We start from the raw sequence: 14185 nt of genomic DNA on the forward strand, positions 1-14185 counted from the left end.
TCAAATACTGATACATTCGTAACCAAAAATGATAATTAAAACGTGAAATCTGATTTCAACTTCAAAGGCTAGACTGAGTAAGAACCAGGGCCCTTATTTTCGAAATGTTCGTAGCGCTAAGAACTCTTAACTTTGATCGTAACCAGTGTGTTAAGAATGGGTTTAAGAAGTTTGTAGGGCTACGGACGTTTCGAGAATAGCTAGCCCGATATTATATCATTTTCATGTTCTGCTTTTATCACCTCTTCAGCCAATGTGTGAACAGCTGCTGAACTGAAGATGTGGTGATAAGTATTATTTACTCACACAAATCTACCATTACATATATTTCCCAGAAAATGCATAACATGAAGACAAAGAGTGTAACTATTTTTTCAACAATATAAACTGGAGTAGAGTCTTTGATAGATGTAAGCCAAGACGGGTTTATTCATTATTATGTTATTGGGTTTTGGATGCTTTAAAGAAACTGTTATTTTCCTCAGTTATTGCTTGAAAACTTGCAAGCATGCCTCTAACATTATCAAGATGATTTATATCTTAAAGACAAGGACAAAATTTGTATATGACCAACTTCTTTATTTGAGATAACAGATAGCAATGCCAGAATATGTGCTTGTATGTATTGAAATGTTGCATCATGTGAACAAAGAGGTTGTTTAACCATAAAGTTTGCCTTCGTCTGACTTCCCAACTTGTAGAAATGCCTAAAAGGAATTTTCTTTTTTGAGGAAAAAAGTTGTTCATCCAGAAAAGTTGTCCATGCCTAAAACCATATTATCTGAGGACATAAATTTTTTTCAACACCCGGGCTCTCAGAGGAAACTACTGCACATCTACAAGCAAGTAATTACACTTTGAGATCATTACAAAAACATCAAATGTATTATCCTGATTTTCCCCCTATTTGTTTGAAACTGTTGAAAAATCTTTGGTTAATCTGCAGGTTGACCTGGCAACCAATGTGAAAATTGTCATTGATGAATTGGTCTGTGTTTGCTTGTAATTACTTCCTGAGGCTATACTAGTTAATCACAATGATCAAACAGTTCTACATGAACAATGAGTTATAACCAGAATGGTGCAACAATATCTTTGTGATATTTCTTTTGTAGATACACTTCCCATGTCGATTTGTATTTAGTTTGTATTTGACTTGCCAAAAAGAATTAAAGAGACAAATAGGTATTGTAACTTAATGGGGTACTCCATTTAGGCAGAACAATGCATTGGTGCATCAGTGAACTGTGATTTAGCAATGTTTAGCAATAATTTCTAATGGTATCAAGGCGGGGACACCAGAAATCACATTATAGCTATGTAGGGAATTGAATCTGGGTCTTCATTGGTGCATCAGTGAACTATGATTTAGCAATGTTTAGCAATAATTTCCAATGGTATCAAGGCGGGGACACCAGAAATCACATTATAGATATGTAGGGAATCGAACCTGGGTCTTCATCATGATAACGAGGGAACGAACGCTTTAACCATTAGATTATCACACCACCCATCCCAAATATAACTGTAACTGAATCAAACCTTGTGAGCAGTGATTGAAATAATTTTTCAACTCAACCTGACAGCCGGGTTGGTGGCCCACAAATGTTGCCTGCCCATCTTGAAAGTTGCTTGCCCACCTCTTTAACTCACTTTTTTGCAATAACTTACAAAAACGTTTTTGTACAAACAAGTACAAACGAGTAATTAACCCTCTCTTTGACTGGGTCTTATTGAACCATGTGACTACAGATATCCAATCATAGCATAGCTTACTAAGCCAACCAGTTTTAGTGTCCTATTACTATCTTTACTGGCTGAGGAGATGTCCATGTACAATTATGGAATATACTTGTAGATTTCATTCATCTTTCTTAAATCAAAATATGACATGACAATTAAAATGGAATGATCGTCCTGAGAGCGAACTGAAAGTAGGTCAACATTAAAAATTTCAGCCAGACAATCGGGCTGGTGGAGAGAAATTCCAGGCAGCCAGATTCAAAATTTACCTGCCACGGGTAGTTGGGCAGGTCGTTATTTCGATCACTGCTTGTGAGTGAGTGAGTTTAGCTTCAAAACCAGTACTTCATTGTGACAAGTGAACAATTCAACCTCAAGGTTACCCAACCATCCCAAGTGCATTGTGTGATTTCATGCACTATGTTACATGACATGCTTATTTTTTTATTAGGGCAGTGGTGTAGAGTAATAGCCTGATCATCAGACTCAAGATCTGGGTTTGATTCCTCACATGGGTGTAAAGTGTAAAGCTCATTTCTGGTGTCCACTGCTGTGATAATGCTGGACTACTGCTGTAACATACCAAGACATCTTCAAAATATGGTGGAAATATGTGTACAGTGCAGCCTGTCCCAGACCGGCTTGGGACCAACTAATAGTCTGAATTACACAGCAGTTCGATTTACACAAAAATTTAATATAAAGAATCATTAAGTTTAGTCCAGTATATGCAGCAATCCGAGATAGGCAGGGTCCGAGTTGGACAGAGTGCACTATATTATGATACATACTGTATTGGCACCTCTCTATCATGACACATATTGTAACATGACCATACTCCACGCTTCACCTCTACCAGCCATTTTAATGTACAGTCAAAATGTTTCCAAGTGATGTGACGTAAGTATGCTTCCCGTGATACATATCGCCTCATGACCTTTCCAAAATATTCCACCCCTAACAGTCACACCCCTGCATGTTCATCATCTAGATCAGGACTTCAAAACATCATGGAAGTCATTGAATATTTTGAGCAGTTAAAGATTCATACAGTTTGCACATTGGTTTTTGCTTTCGTACCTCAATGCAACAAAAGAAACACACTGTCAATTCTTATAATTAAATTCAACAACAAATACTATAGGCTTTCAACAATATTTCTTTAAACATAATCAAATTCATTGAAACAGGTATTTTTGTTACCTCCGATTAACAATTTTGGTGTAAGAATTCGGTAATGGTGTGACTCAGGTAACTCGTTTCCATAAAATGACATGCCTTGCTACCATTAGCCAATCAGCACAGAGCACCCCAAAACAGCTGTCAATCAACCATAAACATGTAGAACAACAAATACATCAACTTTCATAGATAAAAAGGTTTGGAAAAAAAGCAACAAAACAAAAGAAACTTTAATAAAAAAAAAATAACAAAAATATATCTTAAATCAAACTTATACCTTTGTCTTAATAATCAGATTTTAAAATTACTGTGAAAATTACACATAAATTGTGTTTTGCAATTCCCAAAATTCTTGTTTCAATTTTCATTTCACTAATAATTATCTGAGCAATTCTCAACCTGTTTTCAACAAGCGAGAGTATGTCAAAACACATTAGACATGCACAGTGCATTGCTTTCTGAACAAGCTAATGCACATTGTGAGAAAAAACCCTGCACACATTCTTTGTTTAAGGGCCACTAACCCAGTTAATCATAATCTAAACAGAAATGCAATTATTTATAGGACTGTGGTATGTATACTGTCAGTAAGAAGGGAGCATGTCAGAAGGCCAAACTGATGTGCATGTCTGGCATCCAGTGTAGAGTATGGCCCTTCAACTGAACAACTATTGTAGCACTGAAGGTGACAGGTGGCCTCCAGGGTCCACTCAGGTCACAGTACAACCTGTAAACAAGTCTCATGAGTCATGAGAGAGAGTAAGGCTTTTGTGTCTGACACAAGTGAACGTACCCACATGAATAAATATGGTGGTTTGTTTTGTTTGTTGCATAATGCACCACTATGTAAAATACAAACTAAATTATGTGGCAGTGGTCTGTAAACAATTGAGTCTGATGGCCCGCTTTTGACCTGGATAATCCAGTGATCAATAGCATGAGCATCAATCAATGCAACTGGGATACAATGACATTTATCAACCAAGTCGGTGAATCTGACCATCCGATCCTGTTGGTCGCCCCTTGCTACAAGCACGGATTGATGAGGACCAATTCTAACCCAGATCTTCACTGGGCCATAAATATGCATGTGCAAGAGAAGGACTCTCACTGTTTGCTGTTCTGACATCTCTGCATAAACAAAACGAGCGAAGACATGTACATTCCTATCTGACGTTAAGTGCATGGGGAAAGACATGCCTTTAAAACATCCACATAATCTTTCCATATGAGGGGTCTGACTACCCATCTTGGTCAGGCTGATCAGTGAGACTGAATAACTGTAGGTTTATTGAGTGTGGATTGAGTGTAGACTGAAATTGGATTGAGTGTGGACTGAGAGTAGACTGAGGGTGGATAGTGTGGACAGGGTGGTTTGAGCGTGGACTGAATGTGGAGGACAGGATTTGGGTGAGAATGAAGATTTTTATGGATATCAACTTCTTTATGAGAGAACACAATGTTTCGGAGTTAATGCTTACTCCTTCATCAGGTGATTGGGAAAGGGATACAGAGGTGTATTTATATGTACAGGTAAAACAATAACAAAGTAACAAGTGGAATGAGTTAACGAAAGCTAGTATAAACAAGCACTGATAGGAAGCCGATAGTTAAGATAACAATGATGGAAGCCAATGGTAATGCATTACAGTTGATTGGATATGTTTACATAACACAGATACGGTACGGGGTGAGCATGTTTACATGAGGGTTGATGATGTACAAACACAAGTAGGTAAGGATGTACTCGGGTAGATTGGCTATACATGAATTACATAGATAGAATGTACACAGGTAGATGAGATTAATTTATCAATAAGTCCCAGGCACTTGGTAGGTACACTCCTTGGTCGCGGTTGATGGCTGGTTTCTGTCTCCGGATCTCGATGGCCTCTTGTAGTTTCCTTTGGCGCCAGTTGTTGTTGTTGATAGATAGTATCCTAGTGTCCTCCCATCGAATTGAGTGTTCAGGGTTCTTGAGAATGTGTTCAGAGATGGCCGATTTCTGGTCGAGTTTCCTGACTGAGGTCTGATGTTCCTTCATTCTGGTGTTGATTGGTCTCAGCATTTCTCCAATGTATAGGTCGCCACAGTTGCAAGGGATCTGGTAGATGCATCCTCTTGGGTTAGGGTGTTCACAGCTGGGTCCTTTACCGTTGGCTTTTAGGTAGGTCTTGATGGTCTTGCCACTGGAGAAGGTGACATCGATGCTTGGGTGGGTTGGGTGTGGACAGGGTGGATTGAGTGTGACCTACATTTGACAGGGTGGACTGAGTGTGGGTTGGATGTGGATTGAGTGTAGACTGAGGACGGAATGTGTGGACAGGGTGGATTGAGAGTGGATTGAAGGTGGATGGAGGGAGGACAGGGTCGACTGATTGTGGACTGAGGGTGGATTGAGGTGGACATGGCCTTCAGCTGTAATGGGAAGATTTACCATTGTGATCTGAGTAAGGTCAAAGACAGTTCAGGGATGTATCTTGGAGCTAACCAATTCTAAACTATTTGTACCTGACAGGTAATTGAAGGTCATATATTCTGTTCAAAGTGGTTCTCGTATCCGAAATTCAGAGGTATTTTAACAACTCAATACAGTTTCATAATGTAAAACAAAGAATCAGGTCTCCTGGTCTTCATCAAAGATATACATACGCGTAACCTCCAGAAATATTTCAAAGAAATGTACCACTTAATTTACTAATATTTGGACACAAGCTAATTGATACAAGACAATTAAAAAAGTAATAGGTGAGTTAGTTTATCACAGCTTAAATATAGATATATTTGAAAGTACAGTGAAATCCCAATGAGTCGAATGACAGGGTCTCGATTATTTTGCATTATTCGAAGTAGCTGTCAGTCCCAACCATTTTTCCTTTCATCACAGACATACATTAGTACTGACTACATCGATAGTTGCATTTATTACTTGGTCCCAAGTGATCTGACTCATCGGGATTTGACCGGACAAGCAAATACAGAAACAGGCCTGCTAAACTAAACATTATCCCCTAACATATTATCATCAAACATATTTTATGTATTATTGTAGGTTATTACTAACACTAGTGTTTAAAGCATTTGCATGTCATGCCAAGTCCCCTGTTTGATCCTCATAGTTACAATGTATAAGGCAATAGTTCTGTTGTCCCCTGGCATAATTTTGCTGGAATATTGCTGAAAAACTGACATAACGATTTTTAATCGTGTGTCATGTACATTACTTCAAGACCTTGACGTTAACACAGAAAAGATTCAGCTGTAATTAACGTCTGTGGAATACACAAAACAGCATCACTGTATTAAAATGGCAATGAAAGATGCAACCAAATAAAATAATAAGCTCAAACACGATCTCAGCCTTTGATAGACAACCAGCATTTCATGAAGTAGGTCCGCATTGCATGGATATGCGCACTTGATATAGTGGCATGCATGTCGCTGAAACTCACAATGATATAGAATGTTGAAGGTATATTTGTCTTAATAGGAGAGTCCTTGAATTTTTGTGCATTAATTGACTTCACTAATTCATGTTTAATAGTCTTGTTTTGAGTTCAGTTACTGGAATAACACTTTCATAATCTGGCACAGCGTGACATCTAAGCCCGACCTGCTATAAACACTTGCACCTGTATGAAAGATGATGCTTAAAACGCTACCCTTGACCTACATGTGCCATCTTAAGATCCAGAAAACATTTTTGTTGTAATGAATGCATGTCTCCGTCATAAATGGGTCATTTGCAAGTTCATTGTGCATAAAACTTGACTGACTAGTTTTTCAAGCCTAGCAGACTTTTTGTAAAATATGCAAATGGTTAGACTGTCAGAGCTTATTGTCATGTTTGAGATTGACAGTTGTCAACATCACAAGTGCTGAATTGTTGATGATTTAAAGAGGCACTGTTAGGTGTATGTTTTGTCAAATTGTCGTTTTGAAAACAGGTGGATAAATCACCAACAACAAATCCACAAATGATTAAACTCGGAAAACTTTACAGCTGAACTGTTTATTTTTTACAATATTTTGAAGAATATGGTCATCAAGAAAAGTTACCATGGAAATCTGATAAACTGAAGATTGCAATGCCTTCTGTTGCATAAACTTACTGGGTATTCGTTTCAGCATAATTATGCCACAGTTATTTTTTTCTTTTCAATAATGTTTATTGTAACAGCAAACCATCTAATGCCAATAAAATATCACAATGAGTGAGTTTAGTTTATGCCGCTTTTTTCAGCAAAATTCCAGTGATATCATGGTGGGGAACACCACAAATGGGCTTCACACATTCTACCCATGTGGGGAATTAAGCCTGGGTTTTCATTGTGCAAAGCCAAAGCTCTGACTACTAGGCTACCCCACCACCCCAATTTCCACTGTGTGTTACAGCAAGTCCAGCAAGAGTGATCTGTTCGATTTGAGAAGAGTATTTTGATCTAATCTGTCCCTCCGTTTTCTAGAGCAGTAACTGAGCTTTCAAAACAAAACTATGATTTTGACTTGAAAGATTGTATTTGTATGTCCAGGTCTTCATATCTGCAATACAGGAATTATTGGATGACACACTATAACTGAAATTTGGTTATGGTGTTCGTGTACTGATGAAAACCTTTTGTTCTGGAGATATGAACTGTGCACTCAGACAGGTCTTGATGCAAAGAACAATCAACAAAATGTATATTCTAAAAATCCCTAATTTGGTAAATGCAAAAAGCAGCAGATAACAACCTGTTGGTTGTGTTCAACCTACGTACTAGTATTAGAAATACCTGGACAAAACATGACTATGGATGAACTGATGGTCTGATGGATGAACTATATTCTCAGCTAAAACATTACATTCCTAGGCAATATGAATCTATGTTTCCTCAGCGAGTCAGTGAAAAGGATTTCACTCTGCTTTTAATAGTATTCCTGTCATCTACTGGGGTTAAATGGGGAAGAAAGTCCCCCAGTGTCACGCCTCAGTTGACAAGGCTATATGTGCTTCCAACTGTTACATTTAGGCCAGACCCCATTTTGTTTCTTGTTTCAAACATTTGTGTCGCAAGAAAACCTAAAGACAGATATGGTGGTAGAGGTGGTGGAAATAAAATCACCAGTCAAAGTAATATTTTGTATTTTACTACTGGCAGTTTATGAACGGAATATGGGGCAAAAATCAATCTAAAAGTCTGAAAGAAATTTTCTGGTAAGTTTAAGGTTTTGGGCTTATAAAACATTAGGATTTTATTTTTTGGACAGGGAAAATTTCATTTTTTTTATTCTTGAAAAAATATGGCCAGTGGGGCAATAAAACAAAAACAAAATTGGTCTGGCCTAAAGACTGTTTTAGCACTGTATACGAATACTGCATCAATGTGAAATAATTGTTTATCTTTTCATATCATAAACCATCAAATAGCCTGTGAAACATGGTCATCATTTAATATACACTTAAATCAGCACATGTGACTAAAATGTAAGTAGTACAGGGTACATTGTCTGCCCCAGAATACCACAAAAAATGGAGAACATTTATCTTCTTGACAACAAAACTCTTAAAAAATCTGGGACAGGCAATGAATCTAGAAGAAATATTACTCTCATACAGTATAATCCCTAGAGATCAAGGTAGCATATCACAACCAGATACTAGTTACTGTCTGTTTACAACAGTGGGTGCTAGTGCCAGGTAAAGGTGAAGGTCAAACTCAATGAGCGACATTGTGTACCAACTGGGGACCAGCCTGTCTACGTGATGACAGCCACACTGACATATGTCATGGGACAATATCCAAGTCCTGACTTAGCTACTGTCCTTGACAAAACAATCTTGAATATGACATGATGTCAAATATGGTAATTTATTCAAACCGCATTGCATTAGTTAACAATGAGAACAAGCAGAAATCAACAAGGTGTTTCAAGGAAGATAGCTGCAACTTGGTCCACTTTGTTTTGTTTGTGCGGCTATGTGCACATAGTTATAAAAAATATATAATTTGGGGGATACATTTTTTATTTTTAGGTGCAGCCCAGCACTGAATAGTCCATGCAACATTGCCTGATAGGAAGGATACGGATTCTTTCGGAAAATACTGTTCAATGCACACCTTTTATGCCTCACTTAATGTTATCAAGAAACCATCAGTTTTCATGGGTCCATGAGGTAGTTGAGTGAGTGAGGCAGTATTTCATCTTACATCACATCACATCAGTCACACGTGTATCAGATTTAATAATTTTGGTGAAACGTTTGATGCTGATAACCTGAGAAACACAACTAACATGAACCTGGATTTGAACCCCAGACCACTGGTCTCTGTACAGTGAAGCATTATTAAATGACAGAACAAACCCAATTTATTTAAACTCCAGATTTATCGGACTCCTAAAATCTATTCCCTCTCTTTGAGTATTATGGTTTCTAAGGGGCTTTGGTGAAAGGTCAAAAGCACCAACAGTACTTTAGGGACCATTCATTATTTTTAGCTAGAGGGGTGATGATGATTTCTATTGAGATGCACGTACAACGTGAATGACCCATTTTAAAATTAATGTGCAAAGAAAGTGACCCCCCTTGCCTGTCATGTACAAAATCAATGACCCACTGCCCAGAACATGTGTACAAAATTCATAATCACCCCCTACCTCCCCAGAACAAATTGGGTAACACCCCCCTTAAAATCATCATCACTCCACTCAGGCAGTAATTTGCACTTTTTGCATTATGCCACAATGTGTTGTCACTGTGCTGTTCTAGTCAGCCCCTCATAATTTAACATTTTTGCATTACATCACGATTGTTGTCAGTTGTCATCGCCTTGTACAACCTTCCAAAGTAAACTACTCCGCTGCATCTTTTTTCTTGGCTTACACTTGCATCACTCAAGTAACATCACAGGTGAAAACATTATGTTTATGTTTTCAGATGAATTGTCTCACTGTTCCACTCACAATTTTACAGCGTCACAGAACTTTCGCAATGTTTACATTCCCAGAATGCAATTGTGGAATGTCGTTTGACTACCCAGCCTCACCTGGAGGCAGCGATTGAAATAATTTTTCAACTCAACCTGACAGCCGGGTTGGTGGCCCATAAATGTTGCCTGCCCATTTGAAAGCTTTCATTCATCTTTCTTAACTCAAAATATGACATGACAATTAAAATGGAATGATCGTCCTGAGAGCGATCTGAAAGAAGGTCAACCTTAAAGACATCAGCCAGACAATCAGGCTGGTGGAGAGAATTTCCAGGCAGCCCGACTCAAAATTTACCTGCCACGTGCTGTCGGGCAGGCCGTTATTTCGATCACTGCCTGGAAGTGCTGGTCTTAATTTTTATTGGTAGTAGAAATGGGACATTCACATTGCCCCAAATCGTTTACGTCAATCACAGATGTAACTAAAATAATTTAGAGAACATATCGTCCTTGTGCATTAACTATAATAGTTCAGGGTGAAAGTGTGCTTCATTACACTATACATGGTGGTAGAGTGAACTGTATTTCTTAAATCATACCAAGCTGCACTCAGTTGTAAACTATGTAAACAATAATCTGACCTACTGAGTCAGCGTTTCAATATCTAACAGTGCTATCATACTGATAACAATCTTACACATTTACACTATTAGACAGGGCGAATTGTGCCGACAGTCACGCAATCATTGTTCTTAGTGTGGTTGACAGGATCAAAGCGTCATGTAACAGCACTGATAACACTTAAACCAAGTTACCTGCTTTATCTTACAAGACCAAGGTCTGCTATATTCCTATATGACCTATATCACCATGATTACACGTACACATTGTGTGCAAGAAAAACACCTCCTTCAGTGTGACATGAATTTCCTGCTTCCAGCAAAGAAGCTTGACATTAAGAGCATCGTATGAGTTTTCTATAGAAATCACTCCAAACTACTTTAATAAAAGTGAGTTAGTCTAACTTTAAACTTCATGGCTGAAGCAATATGAAGATGCAACACATGTTCTGAAAATATAAAAAATATACGATTCTCAGAATCGAAGAAACCCCAAACATCTGTAAAACCCCATTTCCAGTACGATTTGGACTCTCGGAAGCAGTGACCGTGGCAAGTTGTTTCATAAAATACAAAACCATCAACAAAATTGTATCTAACAATTTACTGAATGAGTTTAAATCATTTAGTAAATGACAAACCATGACCAAATAGGTACATTGATGTTCACGGTATCTATCACTGGTTTATCTGGTTTTGAGTTTGTTTTTTTAAAGACTTTGTCATGAAGCTTGAATATTGCAAACAAATAACTGACCCCACTGGAACTTGCTGAAACCCGGCGGTGACACAGCCTCATTGGTAAAATGTTCACTACCCATATGGTATGCCCATTGCTGGTGTACCCTGCCATGATATTGCTGAAATATTGCTAAAAGCAGCCTAAAACAAAACTCACTCACTCACTCACTCAGACACACTCACTGGCTGAGTATACAAATGGGAAAAATGCACAGCAGAGCTGTGCGGAGCTTGAAAACTGTGAATATTATCAACAACAAACAAATGACTGACCCCACTGGCATTAACGAAGTGTGAATGGGAAAACTGCACATCAGCGCTGTGAGGAGCTTGGAAACTGTGACATCCTGACTGTATATCAAGAGCAATGAATGTAGGTGCCAGAACATCACACTTACTATAACGGTTATTTCCGGAAAAGACCTTGTTGTAGAAATTGTCTTGAAATTTATAGTCTTTGTACACACCACAGTCTGAATGTAATGAAGGACAAACTTGTGTAACCTTGGCATGCCTCCTTAGGTGATGAAGGGCAAAAAGTGATGAAACATTGATACCAAACAATAAAAGCATTATGCATTCTCGTTCTTCCATCTTCTGAATGTTACAAAATGAAAAATGGCTAGACAAATAAGCTGAAATGGAAACCAATATAATATTGATATACTGTCTGGTTGAAAGTATCACGTTAAAATGTTATTGTTTTGAGGTTTCAAGATCCATATTTTCTGCTATAGATTTTCTCCTCATATGTGAAACCCATTTCTGGTGTCCCCTGCTGTGATACTCACTTGCTCACAATAGATTTTCTATTCTGTGGAAGATCTCAATCCAAAACTTTTATGCTCAGTTTAAAAAAATGAATATCCTGTTCAGGGATTTATCTAGACTTGCTCTCGGGGTCAATACCTGGCACTGAGTTGACAACAGTAAATGCTTCCAGGTGGGAACATTTCTTATTTCGTGTCAACAACTGTCAATAACAGACAGTGTTTTAAGTGTCCTGGTGAATTCTACTCCACCAACTAGACAAAACAAGACTATGTTAATGAAAAACAACAAAGAGGTTAAACCGTGATTTTACTCCATGCATAAAAGTAACTCTGAAAGCATGCAATCTAAAAAATTACAATTTAGGGCAAAATAACAAAGTTTTCCCAAGGAATGGTCTTCCGCAGATGTTAGTTTGGAATTATGTATAAAACTCTGGATCCCATTTTGCAAAGTAATGGATGCACTTCAACAACTGGTATGACAGTCGTAACATTGCATTCATTTGAGAAATGGGCCCCTGTCAACAGACCACCGCAAACAAGGATGGTTGGCTTTGATATGCATGCATCATCAAAAAACACTACATCTGACATCAAATGATTTCAGTTGCCTAGCAAAGTAAACCACAACCTATTTAATGATGTGTGAGACATATGAAACATCACTTTGACATGTTTTTAAACAAAAGAAAATAATGTCATGGTAATGTTGTGCAGCTTGTTGATTGTTTGGTTCTTCCTTGCTGCAGCTGCAGGCTTGTTTACACGGTGGATGTCAGGCAGCATGTGCTTCCACATCACAACATTGTGTGTGTGGCAAGATAAGATAAACACAAGTATACATACAGGTATTCAGCTTCATAATATGCTCATTAAATCAATAACTGTGCTCATGGTAAAAATATTTAGATGCCAAGGACGGCTTTCAAGATAGCTCACACGAGGAGTCATGGGACGTAAGGTTTGTTGCTATGGTAACTGAATCCTGAGAATGCGGATCCATCTTTCTTATATTAGTGTCTTGATGGGAAATGGCTGACTTGTAAAGGTCATTCTGATGTCATTAAAATCAATTTAATCTGTTCAGATAAAAAACAGGTCAATAATAAGAACATAGTATGATGTGTATACCTAAAACTTGAACAAAAAGACTGTATGTCAATGAAATAAATATTGTTAAAGTTCAAATTTAACATCAACACAAATTAAACTGCAGGTGTTCCAAATACATGCAAAAACCAGCTATCTGCTATAGACATCACCACCATTTCAAAATAGCTTGAAGTAATAATGTTCCACCCTGTTCTTTGATAGCAGCAACACCTGATGTGATAGCATGCAAATGCAAAATTTCATGAAACTGACAAGCATACTTAAGAGTCTTAAACAATAACTGGACACTGGCCATGACCTATCCAATGTAGTGACCTTTTGAGTGACATTGACCTTTGATCATTTCATTACATGAGCCAAAGGGTCCCCAGGTCCATGTGCAAGAAGACCATTGTAGGATATTTTCTAAGAACAAGGCCCGCAAGGATCCAGTGGAGAACAGGTCTTCAGCAACCCATGCTTGCCACAAAATGCAATTATCCATATCGTAAGAGACCACTAATGGGATCGGGCGGTCAGGCTTTCTCACTTGGTTGACACATGTCATCAGTTCCCATTTGAGCAGATTGATGCCCATGATGTTGATCACTGGATTATCTGGTCCAGGCTTGATTATTTACAGACTGCCACCATATAGCTAGAATGTTGCTGTGTGCAATATAAAACAGTTAAACTAACTCACCCACTCACTCACTCTAAGAACCAACAATCTTTAAGCCAAACTCATGATGAAAAATGCCCTCAAAGTTACCTTGAGTTTTGACATAAATGTACTTGATATTGTAGGAATTTTGTCAAAAATGTGTAAATATATAGCTCTGTGGAGATGACAATTACAAACTGATATTGATATAACCATCTTTTTTTAAAAAGCTGAATGTGTACCCTGACCTTTAACTAGTCAATACTAAAATCTTTTCAAGGCTTGATCTTTGGGACGTTTATGTTTGCTTATCTCATAACCTTGTCCCTTGATCTTTTCATGACATGTCCAAGAGAATTTCCATGGGGCAATGTAAAAAAATTGCCCAAGGAGGAGTAATCACTTTATGTAAAAGCTCACTGTGTTAAACATTAGACAATGCTCAGCCAACATCTCAGT

At 37.9% G+C, this 14185-nt stretch overlaps 1 protein-coding gene across 2 annotated transcripts in view; it reads right to left on the reverse strand.

Annotated features, from left to right (window-relative positions):
* The window catches only part of LOC137266384 (cilia- and flagella-associated protein 99-like), a 43884-nt gene that overhangs the window by 25198 nt on the left and 4501 nt on the right, over window positions 1–14185 (reverse strand). The window lies entirely within an intron of this gene.

The sequence above is a fragment of the Haliotis asinina genome, chromosome 15, assembly GCF_037392515.1.
Source record: "Haliotis asinina isolate JCU_RB_2024 chromosome 15, JCU_Hal_asi_v2, whole genome shotgun sequence".
Lineage (NCBI taxonomy): Eukaryota > Metazoa > Mollusca > Gastropoda > Lepetellida > Haliotidae > Haliotis > Haliotis asinina.